The 27,920-nt window shown below is 42.8% G+C and overlaps 1 long non-coding RNA gene across 1 annotated transcript; it reads left to right on the forward strand.

The window, feature by feature from the left end:
- The first annotated feature begins 57 nt into the window (after positions 1 to 57).
- Positions 58 to 27,866, forward strand: LOC149128701 (uncharacterized). Its single transcript, XR_016213494.1, has 3 exons — positions 58 to 155; positions 7,323 to 7,433; positions 27,777 to 27,866. It is a non-coding gene; the product is annotated as an uncharacterized LOC149128701 (long non-coding RNA).
- The last annotated feature ends 54 nt before the right edge of the window (positions 27,867 to 27,920 follow it).

The following is a 27,920-nucleotide window of genomic DNA, read 5'->3' on the forward strand; positions in this document are numbered from 1 at the left end:
TGAGTCCCTCCTCAGCGGCCTTTTTTTTTTTTTTTTTTTTTTTGCAATGTATAAACGAAACAAAGCGAAGAGGCCGGGCCCATGGTCTCTGTGAGATACTCTGGCAGCCTTTTGTCCATCTGATCCTGGAAGACATGGGACAACAAACATAAACAGTGAGTGGGGAAAGTGAGCGATTCTAACAAACTGGTTTACTGTAGTATTTTCTTCGAGAGGCTTTGAGAGCTGCAAGATGGCTTTGGGAGCTTGGCAGGGCCCTAAAATGGACTCTGCAGTTGCTTTACAAATTGTCTTCTGTTTGGATGTCTTCTCTTCAATTCTTTTCTGCTCTTACTCCGACCTCAGGCTCTCCCCGCATTCTACATGCATATATTTTATTAAGCTGTTACTCTCACTTCTAGTTTCTGGCGTGGGAAGCAGAACAGAGAGAAGCTGGGAGACTGCTCAGGTGCTGGGCCACAGCATCTGGGAGGAGGGCTCCCGGGAAGCCCGAGAGAGGAGGTCTCTGTAGGATGTGCCTTCTTTCCACCTGCTCGTCCACACCGAAGATGCACTTAGCGCTTTTCCTTTTCTTTTGATATGTTCCTCTTTCTAAAAATGTTATCTATTTATTCTCATTTTATATGAAAGGCATCGAGGTGGAGAGAGAGAAACCGAGTGACAGAGAGTTCCCACCCACTGGTTCACTTCCCAAATGCCCAGGACAGCTGGGGCTGGGGCAAGCTGAAGCCAGGAGCCAGGAACTCCCTCTAGGTCTCCCATCTGCATGCCAGGGACTCAAGCACCCAAGCCATCACTGTTGTCTCCCAGGGTGCACATTAGCAGCAAGTTGTAATGTGCAGCACAGCCAGGACTCAAACCCAGGCACTCTAACATGGAATGCCTAGTCCTGAGCAGCAGTTTAGCCAGTGTGCTAATGCCACCCCCTTTTTATATATTCCTATCTGATACATGTATATAACGTATAATTATCAAGTCAAAGTGATTAACATTTCCGTCTCCATAAACATGTATAATGTCCTTGTGTTGGGAACTTTCAAACTCTTTTAGATCTTTATGAAATAAACAAATGGTAAACTGTAGTCACCCTAGTATACTGTAGAACTTGTTCCTAGTATATTGTAGACTTATTCCTCCGATGTAACTCTGTGCCTGGCTTTTTTCATTTAACCTAATGTCTTCCAGTTCTACCCATGTTGCCTGCAATGACAGAATTTCATTCTTTGTATGGCTGAACAATATTCCATTGAGAATGTATACACCATACCTATTCATTTATCAATGGACACCTCAGTTGATTCCCTATCTTGGCTGTTGAGTAGCGAGCAGTTCTTTTGAAATACAGAAAAATGGGCCTTGTCAATACTTCTAATTTCTTTCTTTTTCTTTTTTTTTAAGATTTATATTATTTATTTGAAAGGCAGAGTTACAGAAAGAGAGAGTCAGAAAGAGACAGCAAGGTCATCCATCTGCTGGCTAGCACCCCAAATGGCCCCAATGGCCAGGACAAGGCCGATCCGAAGCCAGGAGCCTCTTCCAGTTCTCTCGCGTGGGTGCAGGGGCCCAAGCACATGGGCCATCCTCAATGCCTTCCCAGGTGCTTTAGCAGGGAACTGGATCAGAAATGGAGCAGCTGGGACTCAAATCGACACCTATATATTGGATACCAGTGCTGCAGGTGGAGGCTTAACCGGCTTCGCTACAGTGCCGCCCCGTCCTCTTTGATTTCTTGTGAAAAGACAAATTCTTACGTAGGCCAAGTTATTTCTTTTCTTTTTTAATTTTTTAATTTTTTGACAGGCAGAGTGGACAGTGAGAGAGAGAGAGACAGAAAGGTCTTCCTTCTGTTGGTTCACCCTCCAATGGCCGCCGCAGCAGGTGCACCGCGCTGAACCAAAGCCAGGAGCCAGGTGCTTCCTCCTGGTCTCCCATGCGGGTGCAGGGCCCAAGAACCTGGGCCATCCTCCACTGAACTCCCTGGCCACAGCAGAGAGCTGGTCTGGAAGAGGGGCAACCGGGACAGAATCCGGCACCCCAACCGGGACTTGAACCCTGTGTGCCGGCACCGCAGGCAGAGGATTAACCTATTGAGCCGCGGCGCCGGCCAGCCAAGTTATTTCTGTCTTATCTTTTTCTAGACTAAGTTATTGAGATCTTAGAAGGGTGAAGTATTCCACATACAGAAGAGTAAAACATCCATATTAAGAGACACTATTTTCAAAACCGGTGACAAATACCATATTAAGAACAAAACCGAAAGAGTAAAATATAAGGAAGGGCAGAGGATAACAAAAAAGAAAGCATGCCACAATATTTTGTTAGCCATATCAGAATGAAAAAGTAAAGACTTTCTAAAAATGTTTTGAAATTTTTATTTGAAAAACAGAGAGATAAAGTCCCACAGTCAGAGACAAAGATCTCCCATCTGCTGGTTCGTTCCCTGACTGCCCACAACAGCCACGGCTAGCCCAGGCTGAAGCCAGAGGACTGGAATTCAATCTGGGCCTCCCACATGGATGACAGGGACTCAGCTTCTTAAGTCGTCACCTGCATGTGCAGTAACAGGAAGCTGGACCAAGAAGCAGAGCTGGAATTCGAATGCAGGCACTCCAATATGGGGTAGCATCTTCTTTGCTGCATCAAACGCTTACCTCAAAAGTAAAGAATAGCAGTGGAAGATGGCCCAAGTCCCTGGGCTCCTGCACCCACATGGGAGACCCAGAAGAAGCTCCTGGCTCCTGGCTTCAGATCAGCTCAGCTCTGGCCATTACGACCATCTAGGGAGTGAACCAGTGGATGGAAGACCTCTCTCTTTCTCTGCCTTTCCCTCTCTCTGTGTAGCTCTGACTTTCAAGTAAATAAATACAATCTTAAAAAAAAAAAAAAAGAAAGAAAGAAAGAATTAAATTAAATTAAACAAAGAAGGACTTATTGAGAAAGGTAGACTTCTCCAGGAAGATAAGAGTTATAAGCCTTTGTGCCTCAAGTAACATAGAACCAAAGTATATAAAAGAAATAGAGAGACACTAAGAAAAAATGAAAAGGGCCCAACAATACCAGAAAAAATGTAATTCTATTAGAATTAGATCAAATGCTCAAAATTTACTTGAGAATATAAAACTTTGACAATTTGAATATCTAATTAAAAAGAATGATTTATTAGATACATTGTTAACTATGTTCCTAAGGAACAGAAAATTTCATTTTTTCTAATAGTCATGAAAAGTACTTAACTCTGAACCAAACATTGGGGTACAAATAAAATTTCAATATATTTTAGAAAAATATTCTCAAGCCATGTTACATTCTTTGACTATAATCAAGTAATATTTAAAAATAAATATTATATTAAGGAGCCAGCGCTCTGGCATAAAAGGTTAAGCCTGTGCCTGCAGTGCTGGCATCCCATATGGGCATCGGTTTGTGCCCCAGCTGCCCCACTTTTGATTCAGCTCTCTGCTAATGTGCCTGGGAAAGCAGCAGAAGATGGCCCAAGTCCTTGGGCTCTGCACCCATATGACCGGTAAGAAGCTCCTGGCTCCTGGCTGTTGCTTGGCCCAGCCCCAGCAGTTGCGGCCATTTGAAAGGCAGAGTTACAGAGGCAGAGGCAGAGAGAGAAAGAGAGAGGTCTTCCATCTGCTGGCTCACCCCCCAGATGGCCGCAATGGCCAGAGCTGAGCTGACCTGAAGCCAGGAGCCAGGGCTTCTTCCAGGTCTCATACAGGTACAGGGACCCAAGGGCTTGGGCCATCTTCTACTGCTTTCCCAGGCCATATCAGAGACTGGATCAGAAGTGGAGCAGCCAGGACTTGAACTGGCATCCATATTGGATGCCAGCACTGCAGGAGGCAGCTTTAGCTGCTATGCCATAGTGCTGGCCCCCAAACAAATAAATAATTTAAAAATTAATATTAAAAGGTAGATTTGGGGTCCCGTGTTGTGACATAGCTGGGAGAGCCGCTGCCTTCAATACCAGCATCACCATATGAGCAGCGATTAGTGTTCTGGTTGTTCCACTTCTGATTCACCTCCCTGCTAATGTGCCTGGGAAAGCAGCAGAAGATGGCTTGAGTGCTGGGACCCCTGGCACCGACATGACAGACCCAGAGATGGAGTTCCAGGTTCTTGGCTTCAGTCCGGCCCTGTGGTGGCCATTGTGGCCATTTGGGGAATGAACTAACAGATGGAAGATTTTCTCTCCTTGTATTTCTCTTCATCACTCTGCCTTCCAAATGAAGAAATCTTTAACAAAGTAGATAAATTCTATCAATAATGAATGACCAAGGGAAAAAAAGCGATTAACCAAATAAAAAACATTAGGAAGAGAAAGAGAATATAGCTAAAAGGAAAAGAAAAATTAGAAATAATGGTAGGCCGGCGCCGCGGCTCACTAGGCTAATCCTCTGCCTTGCGGCGCCGGCACACCGGATTCTAGTCCCGGTCGGGGCGCCGGATTCTGTCCCGGTTGCCCCTCTTCCAGGCCAGCTCTCTGCTGTGGCCAGGGAGTGCAGTGGAGGATGGCCCAGGTGCTTGGGCCCTGCACCCCATGGGAGACCAGGAAAAGCACCTGGCTCCTGGCTCCTGCCATCGGATCAGCGCGGTGCGCCGGCCGTAGTGCACCGGCCGCGGCGGCCATTGGAGGGTGAACCAACGGCAAAAAGGAAGACCTTTCTCTCTGTCTCTCTCTCTCACTGTCCACTTTGCCTGTCAAAAATAAATAAATAAATAAATAAATAATGGTAAACATTTTTAAAATGAAAAATGAGTATGAAACTTTAAATGAAATAGATGATTATGTAGTAAAATGGTAATCACCAAAACAAAAGAATAAATACAAATAAAATTGGACATAACCAAAGCTCCATCCTCCTAACAAAAGGCTGAGAGCAAATAAACATTTTGGAATCAGGTAATCCCTGTGTTTGTAAATCCTTCCAGGCCATTTTGAAAATGCAAGGTCCTCCCACACTGTTTTTGCAAGGTTAACATAACACAGATATCAAAGCTGAAAGAGACTTAAAATAAACATTATAGAAGAGTATCACTTGTAAACATAAAGGCAAAAAAGATGTATTTTATTTATTTGAATGGCGGAGTAACAGAGAGAGAGAGGCACAGAAAAAGAGAGATCACAGCTTCTGTCTGCTGGTTTACTCCACAAATGGCTGCAGTGGCCGGGCCGGGCCACGCTGAAGCTGGGAGCCTGGAACTCCACACGTGTCTCCCACATGGGTGGCAAGGGCCCAAGTACGTGGGCCATCCTCCACTGCTTCTCAGGTGACTTACCAGGGAGCCGCAATGGAAGTGGAGTAGCCCGGCCTGGAACCAGAGCTCATATGGAGTGCCGGGGTTGCAGATAGAGGCTCACAATGACCAGAGCCAGTGGGTTTTTTTCCTTTTGATTTGTTTTATAAGCTCCAAGCAACCTGGAGAAAAACTTCAGGCTGGATTATCTGTAAAAAGATACTGATACAGAGTTCAAGGTGCAGGTAATGATTAGGAATCAATTCTTGTAGAAGCCAGGAGGCAGCAGGATTGGGCAGAGAGAGAAGCCGGTCGGTGGTATCTTGCCACGAACATATAGGACCTGGTCTTTTTTTTTTTTTTTAAGACTTTTATTTATTTATTTGAAAGTCAGAGTTACACAGAGAGAGAAGGAGAGGCAGAGAGAGAGAGAGAGAGAGAGAGAGAGAGAGAGAGAGAGGTCTTCTATCCACTGGTTCACTCCCCAATTGGCCACAACAGCTGGAGCTGTGCTGATCCGAAGCTAGGAGCCAGGAGCTTCTTCTAAGTCTCCCACACGGGTACAGGAGCCCAAGGACTTGGGCCATCTTCTGCTGCTTTCCCAGGCCATAGCAGAGAGCTGGATCAAAAGTGGAGCAGCCGGGTCGCAAAATGGTGCCCATATTGTAGCATTGCAGCAGTGGCTTTATCTGCTACGCCAGGGCGCAGGCCCCCATAATTTGATTTTAAAAGACATACAGTGACCTAGAATTAGGCGTAGTGATCACTAACACCACTACTAGCCATCACAGCAAATCACAAACAATGCAATGAAACAGAAAAATGAAAACTGGTATAGGGTAACACATAGGGAGTAAGAGACAAAATTGTTATTGGCAGGCAATAGGGCTGCATACAGAGAAAATCAACCTCCTCAAAAGACAGAATTAACATTTGTTCTCCAAGACACACAGCATACAAAATCAACAGACAAAATGTTTCTCTGAGTAGCTTTTCTAAATACCCACAGTCCTAATTACCATCTGAAAAAATATTTCGTGGATTAAATATAAAGTAAAAATAGGAAATAAAAAATAAAGCTATAAAAACATTTTGCTAACATAGTAAACTGCACTAATATAGATCCTGCTCCTTCAACCACAAGCACATTGAACTGCTGGATAAAATGTGGATAAAACACATTAAATACTTAATGGAGCTCAAAATAAAGAAAGGAAGTTCCCCGCAGGGGAGAGCTCAGATGAAATCCAGTCTCTAGGGGTTACATCTTGGAACTGAGCACCCCCCAGCCCAGTGGAGAGAGAGCACAATAACCCTGCCCTGGGGATGGTGCTCCCTGGAGCTGTGCGACAAAGCCGTCTCATTGGGAAGGAGGAATACCAAAGAAAACCAGGACTCTCGAAGGGCTTCCTGCCGCTTCTAGAAAAGGAGAATTGAAAAAGCTGTGCCCTCTGCTCCTGGGAGGCCAAAAGGGAGGCTGACTTTGTGAGCCTCCAGACAGAAGGCAAGCATATCTTCTGCATGAGGTCAAAGTCCCACATCTCTGCCATGCACGGGGCAGAATAAACATGGATACCATGGGGCCAGCGCCGTGGTGCAGCAGGTTAAGCTGCTTCCTGCAACATTAGTATCCCATACGAGCACTGGTTCAAGTCCCGGCTGCTCCACTTCCCATCCAGCTCCCTGCTAATGTGCCTAGGAAAGCAGCAGAAGATGACCCAAGAGTTTGGGCCCCTGCACACACATGGGAGACCTGCATGGAGTTCCAGGCTCCTGGCTCAGCTTTAGCTGTTGCAGTCATTTGGAATGCGAACCAGTGAATAGAAGATCTCTCTTTCTCTCTCTCTCTCTCTCTCTCTCTCTCTCTCTCCTTCTCTCTCTCTCTGTGTAACTCTATCTTTCAAATAAATAAAAATAAATGTCTTTTTTTAAAAAGTGGACTGAAGTACTAATGCAAAAACAGGTCTCAGATTAGTGAAAACCCTAGGAATTCCAGCTGCAGTAAACATTTTGAGGAACAAACAAATAATAAACCAGAGAACACTTTAACAATTCCATGTTTATAAAATTCTCACCAGGAAAAACAATCGCTAATGAAGATGTGCTGGTCTAAGAAAATTACCAGCCCTAAGAAGTGATCAACTGAGACAGAAGATAATGCAGGAGGATAATGACCCTAAGGACAGCAGGTGCGGCATAACCTGAACAATTCTTTAAAATAAGTGTTTACCTATTAATATTTACATAGATTTTTTTTAAAAAAAGAACTGAAACAGTGTTAGATACAAAGGCTGGCTTACCAAACACTGATTTCTTGCAATTTCTCACTTACCGTGGAGGCTACCTATGTTTAGTTTGCAAGCGGCCAAGCCCTGCACAGAAGAATACATTCCTACCCAATCTGAGGAGGCAAATCATATACATACACATACATGTAGAGAGACTGAGGGAGTAGGGAGAGCTTGTCAAACACCGAGGGCATACAATAGAGACCCGAGAAAGGCTACAGTACAGGAATATAGCTCATCTATCACTAAAAGGAAAAAAGCCAATTCAGACTTTCCCAAGCAATCTTAAAAATGACTTGGAATGATTATGCTAATCTTCCAGTAAATTTCCTGCCTTCCAGAAGAAAACTCATTCTGTTGAGGAGACAACTAATTCCAATACTCAAGAAATAGCAATCAAGCTCCTACATACAATAAAACGTTTCTAGACACGTAAAGAAGAAAATTTGACCCAGAATCAGAACTGACGTAACTTTGAAAAAAATAATGGTGGGATAGCTTTCCAAATTTGATAAAAAAGGGAAGCCCACACATCCCAAAAGTTTAATAAATGCCAATCAAGATAACCATGAGAAAAATCCCCATTGAGGCACACCATGAAATTAAAAATCTTAAAAGTAATAAGTGAAAATATTTTATTTTCTATTCTTTTTTTTTAATTTATTTATTGGGGCTGGCATGTGGCTCAGCAGGTTTAGCTGCCGCCTGCAATGCTGACATCCCATATAGACACCAGTGGAGTCTCGACTGCTCCACTTCCAATCCAGCTCCCTGCTAATGAGCCTGGGAAAGCAGCAGGAGAGGGTCCATGTGCTTGGGCCCCTGTATCCATGAGGGAGACCTGGAAGAAGCCCATGGCTCCCAGCTTTGCTCTGGCCCAGCTCCAGTCAAAGCCAACATTTGCAGAGTAAACCAGCAGATGGATTATCTCCCTTTCTGTCTCTCCCTCTCTCTCTCTGTAATTTTGTCTTGCAAACAAAAATAAATATTTCTAAAATGTATTTATGTATAGTAATGATACATGGTAGTTGTAAATAAAATTATGGGGTACTATATGATGTTTTGATATGTTAATATGTTGTAGAATGAGTAAATCAAGCTAATTAACATTTATCACCTCCTTTTAGTGGCAAAAAACATTTGAAATCTACTCTTTTGATGATTTTTAAATGTAACAGGGACTTCAAAGAATTTATAGGAAAATTGAATTAAAAGATCAAATTAAAAACATGAACATTGGCCAGTGCCGTGGCTCAATAGGCTAATCCTCCACCTAGCGGCGCCAGCACACCCAGTTCTAGTCCCGGTTGGGGCGCCAGATTCTGTCCCGGTTGTCCCTCTTCCAGGCCAGCTCTCTGCTGTGGCCAGGGAGTGCAGTGGAGGATGGCCCAGGTGCTTGGGCCCTGCACCCCATGGGAGACCAGGAGAAGTACCTGGCTCCTGGCTTCGGATCAGCGCGGTGCGCCGGCTGCGGCGGCCATTGGAGGGTGAACCAACGGCAAAGGAAGACCTTTCTCTCTGTCTCTCTCTCTCACTGTCCACTCTGCCTGTCAAACAAACAAACAAAAAAAACCATGAACATTATTTCTCACATAAACTCCATCAAGTTCAAGACACTTTTAGGAACTGATGGTCCTGAGAATTTAATCATATAAATTCAGTCTTTTTTCTACTGGTAACTGAAGAAAAATAGGTGCCATCTAGGAATATTAAATTAGGAAACATAAAGGAGTCAGAAGGATGCCATCAGGGCTGTAAGGTGAATGCATAATGGTTTCCCACTGAAACCCTCACAAAACTGCGCTTGCTTGATGAGGGAATGAGCAGGAGTATTACTGTGGTCTCTGCAGTGAAGACTTGCTAAGTATTTTTCTGCTAAAGTGTTGGCTAACTTGCTTAAAATAGTCTGATGATCAGATGTGGTCATTCCTCAGCCCTCCCCAAACTCCATAAGCAAATGCCTTGAGCTTTACTCAAAACTGCCACAACCTTTGCTCTTGATCCGTCTGCTTTTGCTTTAACTTACCCACTTCCACCTCTTGTTGTCATCACTTTGATTGTGCTTTGTCTTCAGGATTAGTGGTTTTCCATGTGGAAAAAATAATACTATTTTATACTGTCTATAAATATACATACCAAAATGGGGTGAGCATTTGGCCCAATGGTTAAAATGCAAATGTTTCCATTTTGGCTGGGATGCCTGGATATCATATCAGAGTATCACCCAGGCCTGTGTCCTGATTCCAGCTTTTGCTAATGTGGACTCTGAGAGGCACCAGTGATGGGTGTTTCTGCCACCCATATGGGTGGCCTGGATTGAGTTCCTGGTTCTTGGTTTTGGCCCGTCCCAGTCCCAGCCTTTGAGAGCTTTCAGAGAGTAACCAGCAGATGAAATTGCTTGCTCTTTCTCTTTCCTCTCTGTGTATCAAACAAATAAATTAAAAGTTTTGAATATGCTACATATAAACATACTGCCACATTGATCAAAGACATAAATGTCAGAAAACAAAATTTCAAAAAATCTTAGGAAAAAAATCTGCATGATTTCTGGGTTAGAAAAGATTTCTAAATAGTATACACAGGAAGAAAATCATAAAAGAAAAGTTTATAAAACTTATATTAAACTTTAAGACTACTTAATGATGAAGAAAAATATAAACCAATTTAAAAGAGAAGATAGATTGTGACTGATCTCAAATATGCAAACTATTCCTACTTGTTGACAAGAAAAATTAAACAATGCCATAATATAGAAAACACTTGCACGATTTAGAGAAAACAAAAATTCAAAATGGTCAAGAAATAGAAGAAATTAGTTCAGTCTTGCTGTTGATTGGACAAATTCCAATGAAAGAACAGGTGTTTTTCCTACCAGTGACAAACATTACAAAGACTGGAAACATCCAATGCTGTCACAGAACAAGAAAACAACATCATTATAAAAAAGGAAACCTTTGAACAGGTTAGGGAAGATTTGCTATAAAATATTATGCAGTTCTCAGAAGAATGAGCTAACTTTCTATCTACTTGGAAATATGTTTCTGATAATTTTAAATTAAGAAAACTGATATCAAAATAATAAACATAGTACAATTTCATTTTTGAAAAATGAAACAACTTTGTCCCTCAAAAGCAAAGAAACAAACCCTTGTAAATGCATGTAAGAGAATTGTTGGCTGGTGAAAGAGTACTGCAAAAAGTCCAGGGGCAAGGCAAGCATTGTAGGGGCAGCTGCAGAGATCCAGATGGAATTTCTAGTTCCTGGATGTTGCAGCCATTTGAGGAGTGAACCAGCAAATAAATAAGTAAACAAATCTTTCTTAAAAAAAAAAAAAAAAGTTCAGGGCCTGTGCTGTGGCTAAGCAGGTTAAAGCCCTGGCCTGAAGTGCCGGCATCCCATGTGGGTGCCAGTTCTAGTCCCGGCTGCTCCTCTTACAGTCCAGCTCTCTGCTGTGGCCTGGGAAAGCAGTAGAGGATGGCCTAAGTCCTTGGGCACCTGCACCCACGTGGGAGACCTGGAAGAAGCTCCTGGCTTCGGATTGGCGAAGTTCCGGCCATTGTGGCCAACTGGGAAGTGAACCAGCAGATGGAACACCTCTCCCTCTGTCTCCACCTCTCTCTGTAACTCTCTTTCAAATAAATAAAATAAATATTTTTAAAAAAAACCTTAATCTATGGTGCAGGTTTTTGCCATTTACATTGATCCATTGCCAAGAGCATGTTGACGAAGTGGATGAGACCTTATGCAGCAATGAGACGGGCACAGGCTCAGATGTTGTTAGTGCCTCTTCAATACCTAAAGGAACTTTCCTGCAATCCCACAGTTGAGTCAGTGGAACAAACATGCTGTCTGAGCGCAATCATGTCCAGACCTTCAGTAGCAGTTGTATCTACTGATAACTGTGTTTTCAAAGTAATTTTTATTTTATCCTGAAGTTGCAGTAAACCATTATTCAGGAAGTATCTGTTTTTAAAGGCCTTTAATCTTTGAGGCAGGACCTGGCATGTGGCCAAGTCACTTTCTGTCAGCGTGTCTCACAGTTGGGCAGAAACATTAACTGTTCACGCTATTAGAATGTGATTATTCTGTGCAGCAGTAATGGGATAAGGGATTCTCCCCGTAACACTTACTCCCAGAGAGGTTCTTAAGGAGAACAGAGTTCATTATGTTCACTGATGCTGTGATATTAGGAATCAAGAGAGGCAGAGCAATCAAGGAGGTCCTCAAGTGGTGAAGGGACAAGAACACAGGCACACAGCACTGCAGAGAACACGCTGTGCTCTGTGGGAGGAGAGGGCTGCCCCAGAGACCCAGCTGGGCCCAGGTGGTCTGACGCCCTGTGACCTGACACATTTGCTTCTGATTACTTCTAAGTAATCCTATGATCAATTTTTTAAATTCCATTTCTGGCATTTCTTCCATCTCATCAGCTTTACAACCTAGTATTGAAGTGTCGTGTTCTTTTGGGGACATCATGTTGTCTTCCTTATTCTTGTTTCTTTAATTGGTGCATTTGTTATTTGTCATTTGTTGGGATACTCATTGGTTTCTTTGTCCCCCTCCCCCCCCCCCATGTTCTGGCTTTTATCTTTGGAATATGTCTGTCTGGATTAGTGGAGTGTCTGCTTTCAGGGAATACCTAGAGCTGTGTGGTGGGTGTGGCCAAGGAGCTCTGTTCATTGTTCCAGGGTGAAGGGCGTGTCTGAGATGACACACCCAAGTTTGGTGTGGTAAATCTCTCTCCTCTCTCTCTCTTTTTTTTTATCAAAGGGGAGGTGTTTTTTTTGTTTTTGTTTTGTTTTTTTTTTTTCCTGTTGGCATAGACTCAGCTGAGCTCCTCTCCTCAAAGGAGACCAATGCCAGGGCTGTGCCACAAGAACCACACTGTGCAGTCCTCAGTGTAAGCTCAGAATCCCCAGCAGTGTCCCTCGCCAGGTAACCAGGGAGCCCTAATCATGTGGATCCTCCCACAGTGACTGCCCAGAGTCCCAGCCACACCCTGAGTCCTCCCATACAGTCTCAGTGTGTCCACAGCCTCAGCACCCAAGTCTCTCAGTCATAAGCACCCAGCCCCCTGTCTGTTCTCCCCACCAGACTCAGAGTCTCCACTTGGCTAGTTGCTAGGCATAGAAATGAGCTGGCACAGCTGTTCTGTATGTCCAAAATGCACCTGCTTTCTATCAGCTTGTTACAGGATTCAGTTGCAGGGTGATCAAGGAGAGAATACGTGCCCGTCCTTTGATTTCTCTCCTCTAGTTTGGAAGGCACACTATTCCCCATGGGGTTCCAAGCCGGATTCCCTCTAGGCTCTTCCTGCAGCTTTTTCACCAGTGGCTTGGGCTGCTGCAGTCTGGTCTCACCTCACTCTCCAATGCTGATATGGGAGCTCTAGTCTAGGAGAAGATAGTTTAAAAAAAGTGGAAAGCAGTCTCAGGGAAGAGTTAAACAGCAGAGGAAACGCTACACAAATTGGAGGGACACAGTGGACCTATGTGGAGGGTGAGGACATGCCCAGTTCAGGACCTCAGCAGCTCCCTCCCTAATCCGCCATCTTAATCCCCACCCCAACCCAGTATGTTCTTATACATCATCTCCCTACTTGCTGGCAACGATATCTGACTATTCCCTTTGGCTTCCTCCCCATCTGCTCTCATACCAATGCATTTTCCTTTCAAAGCTGTCTATAGCATCTTAGCATCTTCATTCTTGTGGTCACTTAGCCAGTGGGAGCCATCTGCAGGAGCAGTCCTGTGTGGACAATGCTGTGTGACATGCTGATGCCCCTCTGCCCTCAGACTCCCAGGAAGTGCAGCTGTGAGCCTCCAGTGAGCCTGTGGATGTAGATATGATGTGATGAGGAGGCTGTGAGCTGCCTGAAGCAGAACACAGAAACCATGTCTAGGGGAAGGGAAAGGAGAAAAAAGCTTTCTCACAGCAAAAGGGGAAATGAACAGCCATATGTATGTGGCAAGATGGGGAAAGCAGCTTTCTCAGTGCCTGGCGCCTACTCTGTTCCCGAGTTCAGTCCCTGTTGCTTTCCAGTTCCCCTTTTTCTCACTGGTATGCCTGTGCCCATGGCAGAGGGACTGTTCCTTTCAGACCCTTCAGAATAAATTCAATGCCACTATAGTAGGATTTCCAGAGCCTATCACAACTGTACGTATTGTCAAATAATTTTATGACAATTTTGCACAAGCATTTACCGTAGAAAAATAGCAATCTCTAAACTGTGCAACCAGCATGTCTCCCCTGCCATTTGTAATTGGTTGCATTGTACCTTTCCCAAAAGACATATTAAAGGGCTAACCCCCAAGACTGTAAAATGGGATCTTATTTGCAAACAGAATGGCTGCAGATGGAAATAGTCAAGCTGAGGTCATACTGGAGCAGGATGGGTCTTTAATCCAGCATGACTGGTGTCCTTATGGTAGCCGTGTGGAGATGATATGAAGACACAGGGAGAAGATGGTTCTGTGATGATGGAGGCAAAGATGAGAACCAAGTGTTTACCAGCAAAGGAATGCCAAGGGTTGACAGCAAATCAAGGGAGAAAGCAAGGGAGGCAAGGAAGGCTGTCTCTTTGGGCCTAATTCAGCCCGGTCAACACCCTGAATTCTGCCTCCTGCCTCCAGAACTGGGAGGGAAGAAATGTCTGCCATTCTGAGCTGCGCAGCATTGGTCATATGTAGCTGTGGTCCTTGGTCATGAGCTCCAGGTCTGGGGATGACAGGCACTGCCAGGAGGCCAAGTCTCTGCAGGGTACTGAGGCCTCCCTGGGCCCTTCCACTCACCTTGTAGAGGGAACACTGGTAGCTGCATGAGAATCTATCTCTCTACCTGGTCTGTAGCAGATCCCTCCACCCATCAGGGGAGGTAAGAGGGCTTCTCACAGGCCCACTCAAGCCTCCAACTCTACCTGGCTTCCCAGCTCCCTCCTCCCTGCCCCCACTGTCACCACCCACTGTGACAGCTCCCCGTGTGTCAATGTTTTTGAACAAAACGAAACAAAGGAGTTTTGAGAATACCACAGTCATCACTGTACAGTCTGGAAACAGATGCGCTTATTGAATGGAGAAGCTGCTTCTAGATTTGGGCCAAGCGGTTAAGTCATGTGTTCAGGCCACAGTCCCTGTACCACCATGTGGCATTGTCTCCCAGGCACCTGACTCTCCTAGCTGCTTCCCCACAGTTCTGCACTGTCTCCTTGCTTGTTGCCCTTCTTGGTTCACCAGCTTGGCTCTCTGTGTGAGTAGCACTCTTTTCCCAGCAGATTCCAGACTGTGAATGCATGGAGTCAGTAAGTTTGTTCTTTTCTGTGGGGACTTTCAGAACCCTGGTGAACATCTGCTTCCCTGGGCACTGAAAACAGATTTGATTAGAATGGGGGAGGAAAAAAATGGTCCTTCGAGGATAAGCCTGATTACCTCCCTAAAGGAGACTGGGCAAATTCTGTGTCAGAACACCAGGTCAGGGCTTCCAGACGTGCTAACAAGCTACTGCTCCTCTGACTCAACAAAGGGAAGAACTTCGGGATTCCAGCAGCCACCTGTCAACACCAGTGTGCTCTCCGCAGTAAACTGATGCTGTCACAACACAAGTAAATAGCAGCAATTAACTAAAGCCAGTGCAGCTGAAATCTGGAGAAACAGCAACATGTTAACGATGGCTTTCTCTCCCAAGGAGAGCTATGAATGATTTTTACTCCGTTCTATAATGCCTTTCTAAATTGTATGATCTTTTCCTTCCTTTTCTGGTTAGAGGAAAAATAATAGGTTTCAGCTTTGAATTAAAAACCTGATGTTTGCTTTGCTTATTTGCTTGCTTCATTTTCTATATTACTATCATCAATCCATTCTCAAATCATCTGAAAGGAATGTAACCTGAATAGAATTAATGTCATCCGGAAAACCTATCAATTTCATTTCCTTTTGTTGTTTTAAGAAATCACACTTCCTGGAGACCTTGTCCTCTACCTCCAATCCACATTCTTCATTCTGTTTTCAGATGATATTTGGGATAGGTATGAAAAAATTCTAGGTTGAAAAGTCACTTTCCCTTAGAAATTTGAAGGCATAATTTTATTTTTCTAGCTGTATTTCAGCTCCTTTGTCTATGTGTGGTCCTACTTTTTTCTGAGAGCTTTTAGGGTTGTCCTACCTGATTCTCTAACTTTCTTGTCTTTTCCCTCCATTTGTCCATCTCATCATCTTTCTGTTCTACTTTCTGTATAATAACCTCACTTACTCTCCAGCCATTCAGTGATGTTTACATACCAGCTATTCTATCTTTCATGCGGTACAGCAACCTGAGTCTCTTCCTGTATCTCTGAAGATATTAACGATTTGAAATTTTCTTCTAGTCTTGTTATGGATTATTTTTCCTTGGGGTTTCTTTTCATTCTTGTTTGGTCTGGCCTCTATGCTTAGTGTTAGGAGTTGCTTCCAATGGCTGAGGATTATAGGCTTCCCAAATGTTAAATATCTCAAAAGCTGATTGGAAACTGAAGGTGCTGTGATCAACTTCTCTAGAAGACTGCAAGAGAATCCCCAATTGTCAATATCTTTAAGTCTTTTTTTCTTAAACTGGAATAGAAAAGAATCAAGTCTTCGTCAAAGAAAGGCATACAGGGTGGGACCTTTGGCACAACCGTTACGTTCCTCCTTGGAATGCCTGCATTCGATATCAGTGCTTGGGTTAGAGTCCTGGCTTTGCTCCCGGTTCCAGCTCCTGCTACTGTCCACCCTGGGGACAGCAGGTGATAGTTCAAGTGTCGGGATCCCTGATACCCACATGACAGGCTGACCTAGATTGAGTTCCTGGCTCCTGGCTTCAGCTTAGCCCTATCCCTGCCATTTTGGGTATTTGGGGAGAGAACCAGCGGATAGGAGATTCTCTCTCTCTCTCTCTCTCTCTCTTTCAGATAAAGTAAAGATATAAGTGAAGTTCAAGGTAGAGTATACAATCTGGCAGGCTATGTTCTTGGAGGTGGGTGAAGGAAAGTAGAATTGGGGGGGGGGTCTTTCAGCCACTTAATAGCCTTCTTTTTCTACTATTCCCATCCAAGGGAATTTTATCTGAATACCTGGACTTCCTCTTGGAGCTTTCCCATCAAGGAACCTTCAGCCTATTGCATGACAGACAGGAGACTTAGAAGCCTGAATATTTTTAAGGCATTCTTTTAAGCAGTTTTGTACCTCTGCCATCAAACACAATCAACATTATTACTTCCTGAGCCATTGTGGGATAGAGCATGAATTGACTTCCCTCTCATGTCTCCCTTATTTCTTTAGTTTCCCAAGCCAGTTATCAGTTGCACACTCGCCTTCTATACTTGCCTAACATTTAAATGACATTTGTCACCTGCAGGTATCTCTAACCTAAGTCTAACAAAATCTCTAGTTTTCCATGACCTCTTGTTTTATTATTTTTAGCAATCCTTTATTAACATTTTACTGTGATTTCAGGAGGCAGCAGGGAAATGCATTGAATCCATGGTGTTTAACCAGAAGTCCCATCTCATAGTTTACATGCTTTGTGGTTTGCTTCACATAGCTATGATACAATTTAGTATCCTGCTCTTTTAATGTATTGTTTATCTAAGGATTTCCCCAAGAGAATATGACAATCATTTTTGAACACCAGGCTGATAGTCACATAATTCACTCTTATCTCAAGTATAGAGCTAGTTTAGTGTCTAATAAGTCATTGTTTTCTCCCCCTCATTCTCTCCCTCATACTATGTGTGTGTGTGTGCGTGTGTGTGTGTGTTTTGCAAATACAATATCATTCTGGGAAATGCTACTGCACCATTTGGATGTATTTCCAGAATGTTAAAATAATCAATCATCTCACATCTGTCTTATGACACCATGGAAACAATGTTCAGTTCATTGAACATTAGGGAAAAAATTGTTCTTTTATCTAAAAAAAAAAAAACCCTCACACTCAATAATTAAAAGCAATCATGAACATGTTTTCAATGATATGGGTATAATTCCAGTATGTTGCTCACAAGACAGAATGTTCCAATACACTAAGCCTGTTTGAGCAAAAAAAAAATAAATCTAGAGACAAACTAAAGGTCCTGTTTGGCTTTTAAAATACCCAAATTAACAGTTAAGTTGCTTAAATACTAATATCAATTATATGTGGTAAGGGGTATAAGTACTGCTGGGCATGTACTTTTTAAAAGACTTTTTTTTTTTTTGAAAGGCAGAGTTACAGAAAGAGAGAGGGAGAGACATAGAGAGATGGAGAGATCTTCCATCTGCTGTTTCACTCCCCAAATGGCCGCAATGGCCAGAGCCAGGCAGTCTGAAGCCAGGAACCAGGAGCTTGTTCCAGGCCTCCCATGTGGATGCAGGGGTCCAAGCACTTGGGCCATCCTCCACTGCTTTCTTAAGTGCATTAGCAGGGAGCTAGATCAGAAGTGGGGCAGCCAGGACACAAATCAGCATCCATATGGGATGCAGGCATCACAAGCGGTGGCTTTACCTGCCACTCCACAGCGCTGGGCCCTAAAATGTACACTTTTGAACCTACTTTTGTTATCAGCTCTGACTGCTTTTTGTATATCAGTGTTCCAAAAAGATTGTCAATATTTGGTCCTGTCACATTTGATACTCAGGGCAGACACAGCCAGCCATTTTTCCATTCAGGTGCGTACATTCTCAAAAAAGAGCAACACGTGTATGATGCAAAATTATGGTCATGGGAAACGTATTGCTGCTTTCAGATCACTAAGACTCACAGAATTCTAATCAACAATAGAAGCACAGACCCTATTTATGCTTACCAGATCCCTCTGCATAATAGATCCAGATGCTCCCACTCCTACTTTCCTCCTATTTTATGAACAACCATCTTTTCTGGAGTCTCTGACTCTTTCCTGCTAAGCTGAGATGTAAAGGCTGTTGGCAATACTGCCTGTATTTTGCTGCCCTGCTCTTACTATGTAGAACAGCACAGGGCAGGGGCACTAGAGAAACACCAGCTGATCATGAATCAATCATGTCCTTCATTATGACACATTGCCATCTAGAAAGAGTTATACACTAAACTAATTACCTGTGTTCACCTCATTATTAAAATGGATTCAGAAGCCATTTGGATAAAATTAAGCAAACAGAGGAGAAGATGGAGTGAATGCTACAAGAGCATATGTTATACAAACTGCCTCAGAAATGCTTCCCTCGTGCAGGCTACAAGATTGGACTAGAGACAAGATGTAAAAAGGATGGGAGATAGGGAATGTCTCATAAACAGGCACAAACCTACTAAAAGTATCATTCTCCTCGAAACAGGATAGACAAATTCTGTCCTGATGATCACTGTCCTTCAAAATGGAATGTGGAAAAAGCGGGCCGGCGCCGCAGCTCACTAGGCTAATCCACCTTGCGGTGCCCGCACACCGGGTTCTAGTCCCGGTCGGGGCGCTGGATTCTGTCCCGGTTGCCCCTCTTCCAGGCCAGCTCTCTGCTGTGGCCCGGGAGTGCAGTGGAGGATGGCCCAAGTGCTTGGGCCCTGCACTCCATGGGAGACCAGCATAAGCAAGCACCTGGCTCCTGCCTTCGGCCGCGGCGACCATTGGAGGGTGAACCAACGGCAAAGGAAGACCTTTCTCTCTGTCTCTCTCTCACTGTCCACTCTGTCAAAAAAAAAAAAAAAAAAAAAAAAAACACAAAGTGGAATGTGGAAAAAGCAAAGCTGCTACCTTGGACCTAATTCTAAGAAGAAATTGAGTACTAATGTGAGGAGTATCAGAATGAAAGAGGGGAAAGCTGAGAAAGAATTATTCATATCTACTGGACTAAGAGAGCCATTTTTAAAAGTACAGGAAAGATAATCAAATTGATATTGGAAATGACCCCCTAAAATATATACAAAAATGTGGCCTCTTAAAGTTCCCCAGAAGTCCCATCTGGGTGCTACCAGAATTTGGGGTGCTATAAGATATCACCATATGCTTATTAGTAAATCCCCAATATTAATAAGCCCAAGAGGGTTCTTGTCTAATATTTAGAGAAGAATTCTAAATACTGGCATAAATAAATGAGGCAGCATGGTACATTTTAGGCTTTTATTTAGTGCGAAAGATGCATAGGAGAGTGAGAGCTTTATTAAGAGAGAGGTGGATCTGGGTTCATCCCGAGCACCAGGAACCAGCCACGTGGAGGAGCATCTAGGCCAGGAAGCCTAGGGCAGGTGGTCCGAAGGCCACATGTCCTGGAGGCGCAAGGCTATAGCCAGCCCTCTCCTGGCAAGAGGCCAGGGAAGAGAGCAAGGACACACCGTGTCCGGGACTTTTAACCCACTTCCAAAGGGGAGTGGTTAATTAACCTGATTGGCCAGTGTGGCCAGGTAGGGACATGAGGTCACACAGGGGCGTGGTAAAGGCATCAGGTAGGGTGTGAGGTCACACAGGGGCGTGGTAAAGGCATCAGGTAGGGTGTGAGGTCACACAGGGGCGTGGTAAAGGCATCAGGTAGGGTGTGAGGTCACACAGGGGCGTGGCGAAGGCATGGTCTTCCAGCTCACAAACCTAATCGATTTTAACCTGTATGCCTGCCTACTTCCAAATGGCAAGGACATAAGGGATTCTGTAAGTAAAATTCTCTCTCTTCAATTCAATCAGGAATGTTTCTGATGCAGAATAAAATTATTAAATATACTTGATGTGAAAGGCCAATTCTTAATTTATATTTTCAAAGAATATGTACATAAATTAATGTCTTTATAATCTTCAAATTCCAAGAAGCTTATACAGAGATTAGTACACAACTGCTATAGCTAAACTTCATAGTTTAAGTGTATTGATTAGTTATTAAAACATCCTACCCACTTTTTTCTTCTAAACATTAGGAAATAAGGATCTGTATGAATCAAGTTGATCATAAATAGAGAAATGCAGAAAATCTAGAAAACACCTATTGTCGCTCCCCCATTCGCAGAGGAACGACACAGGACCCTGCGCTGTTCTTTTGTCTGCTCGGCCCTTCCCGGGTTTGCTGCTGGTCCTTCCCGGGTTGGCTGCGGACCCTTCCACCTCCGTGGAAGGGCGGCTCCCCCTGCCACTTTCCCCGCTTCTGCAGGGGAGCGGCACACCGCCGGCCGGCTCTCTGGGGGGCTGCTCAGATGTTATCTGGATGTTCCCTTTAGATGTTCCTGGTACATGTTGTCTCTCTCCTCCTTTATAGTCCTCTTCCGCCAATCCCAACTCGGCTGCCCACACGCCGAGTACGCTGCTCTCCTCCAATCAGGAGCAGGATCAGCTCCTGCAGGTTATTGGTCGAACTGGAGGCAGCTGTGTAAAAGTTGTTTACTCCTCTCCCAGCGCCATATTGTGGGAGAGCAGATGCATAGAATAAGTATTAATTCCAGTAACTTAGTCTAGTCCAAGTTGCTCCCCACAACCTATACTCGGACTTTAAACAAAAATCAATGGACTTGGTGGTAGCTTTGGGATCCGCAAGGAGGGAAGGCCTACACTTCCAGGAATGGAGAGGCCTACTTCCGGGGAAGAAAGTCCTTGTCAAGGTCCCTGAGAGTGCCTAAAGGTCAACCAATGAGGATCAGACCCACCTCAACCTTTAACGCCCATGCCCTGAATCTATAAAAGGAGTTCTCCCAACCTCTGATGCGCGACTTCCCTGGTCCCTGCTCTGTTGCTCTGTTGGGACCAGGGAACCTCGTCCGGGAGCGGAACCCCAATAAAAGCCTGTGAATTAATTGATTCGTCTGCCTGGGAAGATTTGTTACGCGCCGGACACCTTACACTTGGGTCCCTGAGGAAAGAGAACAAAAGAGGCAAGCTCTACCATGGCCCAGGCTCTCTTCTTTGCTGAGATAATTCATTCTCAGACTGTGGCACAGAAACAAACTGGCAATCTTCCTGAATTAAAGAGACAGAGATTAGATTTTGGGCCACTGGAATTTGCTGGATAAAGTCACCAAGAGCTACACAGAGAAAGAATTCTAGAAATTTGCATAGGGATTCCCCCATGTCTTGAAAAAACACCAATCTACAAATGTATATGATGGGAAACCATGGAACAGAACAAAAACCTCCAGAGGACGAAATAATTGCTTGGAAGCTGTAGGGTGAATAGTCCCCAAGTTCATATATGAATTGTTCAAGTTTATCCCAACAACACTGGAGAGGCCTCACAGAGTGCAGGTAGTAGAGACCCAAAAAAGGAACACTTTAGAAATGTGACTAAATTAGCTCTAGAGAAACGTCCTTCTAGACTCACCCTAGAGAGGCTTTAACACAGTCTCAAAAGGATAAAACCAACCTGCCAGTAATTTATCTACCAACCAGAAAATACCCAACATGTTTTACAGGAATATAATAATATTCAGCTCTAAGCAATATAAAATCACAATGACTAGCATTCAAACATTATTATTTATATAAAAAGTTCCAAAATGGGACTACAGGAGAAAAATCATTGGATAGAAATAGACCCGTAAATGGAAGAGATGATATAACTGATAGACTAAGACTTTAAAATAACTATGATTAGTATGAAATGAATGATCAAGGATAAAACATAATAAGGAGAGAAATGGGAGATTTAGAAAGCTCTAAACAGAATAAGAAGAGATAGAAATAAAAATTTGTAATAAAAATACACTGATGGGATTAACAGTAAATTAGACATAGCAGAAAAAAGAATGGTGAACTTGAAAACATAACAAGTTTTTCAAAGCACAGAGAGAAAAAAATTACTAATATCTTGTTAGGCAATGTTTATAAAGAATATTTGGCCGTAATTTTCTTTTCTTATATCATAGGTCATTTCTAAAATGCAAATAACTAAAATTAATAACAAGAAATCCAAAGGAAACTTTATTAAAAACTTAATAAAATTTTAAGTGAGTTTCACAAGGTCAATATAGTAAAATCAATACTATTTCAATATAATAGAAAAACATTTAGGAATTTCTAAAAATCACATTAATTATATCATCAGACATGAAGTAGAGATAAATTTTATAAAATATATTTAGATGTATAAACCAAAAAGCATAAAATTTCTAAGAGAAATTAAGACACCTATGGAAAAAGAGATGCAATGAGTTCATGGAGGGAAGACTCAGAATTATTAAAAGATTAATTTCCCCTAAAGTGATCTATAGACTCAGTCTAATCATAATAAAAACCAAGATGGAATTTTCAGTGGAAATTAACCAGTATGATCTAAATTTCATATGGAAAAAAGGACTAAAAGTAAGAAAAAGAATTTTGAAAAGGAGCAAAGTTGACACGTTTACATCACCTGATTAAAATCTCATTATAGGGCGGCGCCGCAGCTCACTAGGCTAATCCTCCGCCTTGTGGCGCCGGCACACTGGGTTCTAGTCCCGGTCGGGGCGCCGGATTCTGTCCCGGTTGCCCCTCTTCCAGGCCTGCTCTCTGCTGTGGCCCGGGAGTGCAGTGGAGGATGGCCCAAGTGCTTGGGCCCTGCACCCCATGGGATACCAGGAGAAGCACCTGGCTCCTGCCATCGGATCAGCGCGGTGCGCCGGCCACGGTGGCCATTGGAGGGTGAACCAACGGCAAAGGAAGACCTTTCTCTCTGTCTCTCTCTCTCACTGTCCACTCTGCCTGTCAAAAAAATAAATGAATAAAAAAATAAAAAAAATCTTATTATAAAGTTACAGTAACAAATGTTATTGATATAAAGATAAACATGTGTGTCTAAATATTTCCACCATCTATCCATCTATCCATCCATCTTTCTTTCTTTATATCTGTCATCTATTATCTTTGTATAGAATGAAATAGAAACTCTGCAGAACAGAGTACATATCTATCTATCTACTTGTCTATCATCTGTCTATCCTTCCATCTATCATCTCTTCACTGGACAGAGACTGCAGAGATATATCCATTCAATTTAATTTTGTTATGAATGTTCCAAAGTAATTCAGTGGAAAAAGGATAGTCTTTTCAACAAATTATAAAAATAATGTCAGAAAATCATCATAATAAATTGGCAAAAAAAGCATCTCAATCATTATCCTTCTACCATGTAACAAATTAATTCCCTATAGATTGTAGACCAAAATATTAAATCTAAAATTGTAAGTATTCTTAAAGAAATCATAGAAGGAGATTTCATGACTTTAAGCAAAGATATTTTGGTAGGATACAAAAGGCATACACTTTTTATGAAATAAAAGGGTAAATTGGGCTTCTTCAAAATTAAAAATGTTTACTTCTCCAAAGACACTGCTAGGTAGATGAAAAGGCATACCCAAATGGTTTGAAATCTTTGTAAAACATATATCCAATAAAGAATTTATAACCAAATATGCGGGACTCTTACTTTTCAATAATAAGCAAAAACTATTCCAGTATTAAATAGGCAAAAGATATAAACATACACATCACAAAAAACTATAAAAATGACACAAAAATTTTTCTCAACTTTTTTAGTTATTAGAGAAATGCCATTGAAATCATACTGAGAAACCATGACATACTCCTGATAGTGGTTAAAACTAAAAAGACTAGAAATACTGATATTATAAGATTGTCCTGCAAATGGAGCTCTCAGACACTGCTGGTGGAAATGCAAAGCTCCTTCAGAAAACATTACTGTAATTTTTATATACTTAAATATGCACTTCCCATATGACCTAGCAATTTCACTACTAGATATTTACCCAAGTAATGAACACAGTGTATATCTACACAAAGAATTTGAACCAAGCATGTGATTGGTTTGAACTTTCTGGCTCTCTTGTGATTGGTTGGGACTACGTAACTAACGATGGCCACTGAGTGGTGAGAATACTGATATATCCCCATTGGAAAGTGTATATGACTGTGCAAAACCCCTTGGAGCTCTTTCTTTCTCCTTTGGCTAACAATCAGCAATTTTGTGTCTGTGGCTGCTCTTCCAATTTGGGCCCCTGAATAACTTCAAGGAGCCAAATTCCCTTCTGTAACAAAACAGAGATGGAGCTTAAGTGAGAAGTAAATCTTTATTGTTTGAAGCCCCTTATATTTTAGTGCTACTTATTACTACTATGTAATTTTACTGATCCAGAGTGACAAAAAGTTGGTATCAAGAATTACAATGGTGTCACTAAAAAAGAATTATATACAGATATACATACATAGATAGTTACTATGTACATAACATGTTTAGCAGAGATGTGGAATCTTTTTAGCTAAAGTGTGAGAAAATGTTCTCTAGGCTGGTGTGATGGGGAAACATTTGGTAACTTACCAAGAACTTGGAAGACAGATTATGTACCATCTAAGTTCATAGGCCTGGAGAAGCGGTTGATGAACAGAAGGCTAGCAACATTTGCTAACTATTAAATGCATCTGAAAAGGCGCAACAACAAAGACAAAAGTTCAGTTTACATTCATGAATAGAAGAGACAGGAAGAGTTCAAAAATTCAACAACTTGTAGATTTTGAAAAAGTAACTCTCTTCCTTAAGCAATAAACGATAAAAACTGAGAAGACGTTTGGAAGAAATTCCAACTTCAAGTTTGGGACCCCTATGATTCCTTTCAACTGAACAAAGGATCTCAGAAAGATATTAAGTGTGACTCTCTCAGCAGAGCTTGACAGATCAAAGTACCCACAGAAACTAGAGAGGCATGAGCATGAGAAAGCCTGGATCTATTGCAATGTTAAGAGGCATGTCCAGAAAATAACTTGAGTGTAGCCACTGGCATATATTGATGCTTACAGACATCAAACCAAGAAAGAAAAAAAAAAAAAAAAACCTGGTGGTTTGCCCAACTTTCAGAAAGAGCATGAAGCAACAGTCTGGGGATGATACTGATCTTACAGAAGGTACACGGAACAGAGATTTAGTAGACACTTCGCAGAGCACCTGTTGTGGCAGGCAGTTTTACAACACACATTCCTTCACCTTCCTTTCATCTGTGCCTGTCACTGTCTCAGCCAATACAGCACAGCAGAAGTGACAACAGGGTTCTTAGTCATTTGAACACTCATTCTCAGAGGCCTGAGCTGCCGTGTCACAGGTTCATTTTTCTGGAGGCTGCCACGCTGTGAGGCTGAGTCACTCACGGGCCTCCTTGGAGCTGTGTGGTCGACAGTATCATCTGAGCATGGACTTCTGCTCCTTCAGCCCAGGGACAGAAGGTGTGAGTGAAGAAGCCCTCCCAGAAGGGAATCTTTCAGTCCAACTATTTGCCAGCACCAGTCACTTGAGTCACCACTGCTGAGGCCTCAGGCATCACAGAGCTGCGAGGTTGCTGCCCCAAGGTACTCTCTCCAGACTTCCTACATACCTAGTCCATGAGCACAGTACATTTTTTGGTTTTACATCATTGGGTTTTGAGACGATTTGTTGGGCAACAGAAGCTGGTGTGAGTTGAATTGTGTCTCCTTAAATTTCATGTGCAGAAGCCCTCACTCCCAGTACCTCGGAGTGTTAAGTGTCTGCAGACAGAGCTTACCAACACCTTTGGGCTTCTAGCCCCCAACCTATGAGAAACAAATTTCTGCTATTTAAGTCACCTGGCCTGTGATGTTTTGTTATGGCAGCCTGAGCTAACTATATAGTACAATAGTGCAATACCTAGCTAGAATAACTACCCCACTCAGGAGAAGTCTTTCATTCCCAATTCCTGCCTTGCTCTGCCAAGTCCACTTGTATGAGCCTCCAACAGCCTTTTTTTTTTTTTCCTCTTTCTCTCTTTTTTACTAAGTCCTTCTCATCCTTAACATTTATTTAAAATCTAGGCTTGGATAATGGGACCCTCTCAGACAGAAATTGGTTTTGGGATTCAAGAAGAACTAGGGCATCTTCCCAATTAGGGCTCAAGGGAAGAAAGAAAGACCCAGTTTATAGAAGCAAACTCAAAAAGCAGACACTCAGAAACAAGCAGGTGAAAGAGACTGGGAAAGTTCCAAAAGGTTTCTTTTTTGAATCTAAACTTTCTTGAGGACCAGCTGTATCCCATCCCTTCCAAGGGGTGACCTCGTGTCCCTATCGTAAACTCTCAGTTTTTAAACTCCCATTGGTTTCTGTGGCTTGCGATCAAAGAGCCCTAAATAATCCAAGTGCCATTTTGGATCCACCAACAGTGACCATCCATGAGATGGGAACCTAAACAGAAAAAAGAGAAAAGACCCAAGTCCCAGCTCCCACCCCTACTGCTCTCAGAAATAAATGGAGAGATCTTTTGTGAGGTCAGAAGGTCTTACATGAGCAAGTGGGCAAGATGAGTCAGGGTAATTTGAGTTATTACTGCAAAGATGACCTCATTGATGCTTAAACAGCCTTGAGAGACCAGGGAAATTTTGAGTAACAGAGAGATAAATTGAAAAGAATTACAGAGACCTGTGACAACAGTGCTGGGCAGGCCAAAACCCAGAATGAACTGAGGTTTAAGAAACAGTGCTAATGAAAAAAATCACTTTGGGAAGAAACATAAGACAAATTGAATCTTCTGGCAGTGTACTGTGAAATGGCTGGCCAAGCTGAAAGAAAAAAATCAATCAATCAATCAAAAAACAGTTTTTCAGGAAGAAGGTGCATGAGCCAAAAGGAAGCTTAGATAAGCCCTCTGAGCTGGTTGCTAATGCTGGAGGACAGGAGGCGGCACACAGATGTGTTCCATTTGTCCCGCTTGGACTAAGCCTGATCCTACAATAGGCCCAGAACCCAGAATGGGCTGGTTCTGTGATAGGATAAGAAGGAGAAATATTGCCAAGCCAATTAGCGGAACTATTCCCGGCCAGCAACTCAAGCCCAGCCAATGACTTTGAAACTTCTTATCCCTATGCAACAGCACTTATTATCCTGGTAGAGGAGCAGAAATATTCTGATAGGTCCTAATAACTAATAGAGCCACCTATATCCTGATAGTAACAACACATATGAGAAACGAAATTATTGTCCCTGAAAACTCTCATCCTGGGGAGGACCATACTTCCCTGTACCTCTGATGTCAGGCCAATCCATGGTATTTCCTCCAGCCAACGATGCATATACAGAAGTGGCATGTGTCATTTCCAGTGTATGATTTGCCATTTCTCAACTCTCTTTTTCTCAACCAGCAGACTAGTAATGTTGCAAACAGTAGCTGTTCCATCAGCCTATGTCCCAAGGGGAACAGGCTATGGTGACTTGTAACACACATGAACAGTAGTGAGAAATAAATCTTTGTGTTCTAAGCCACTATGATTTGGCGAGTCTTTTGCTCCTGTAGCATAATTTCACCTCCCCTGATTCTTACAGCCTGCAAGATCTATGGCAGTGAGCATGAGAATAGAGCATTTCTGGTCACCAAGAGGAATGTCCAAGCTTCAGGAGGTGGCAGTGACAAGGTATTAACAAAAAGAACTGGGGAAATCTGTTAGTAGCTCAGGAGAAAGATAAATG

Source organism: Oryctolagus cuniculus, chromosome 1 (assembly GCF_051225735.1).
Source record: "Oryctolagus cuniculus isolate XC-2025 breed Fujian yellow rabbit chromosome 1, ASM5122573v1, whole genome shotgun sequence".
Lineage (NCBI taxonomy): Eukaryota > Metazoa > Chordata > Mammalia > Lagomorpha > Leporidae > Oryctolagus > Oryctolagus cuniculus.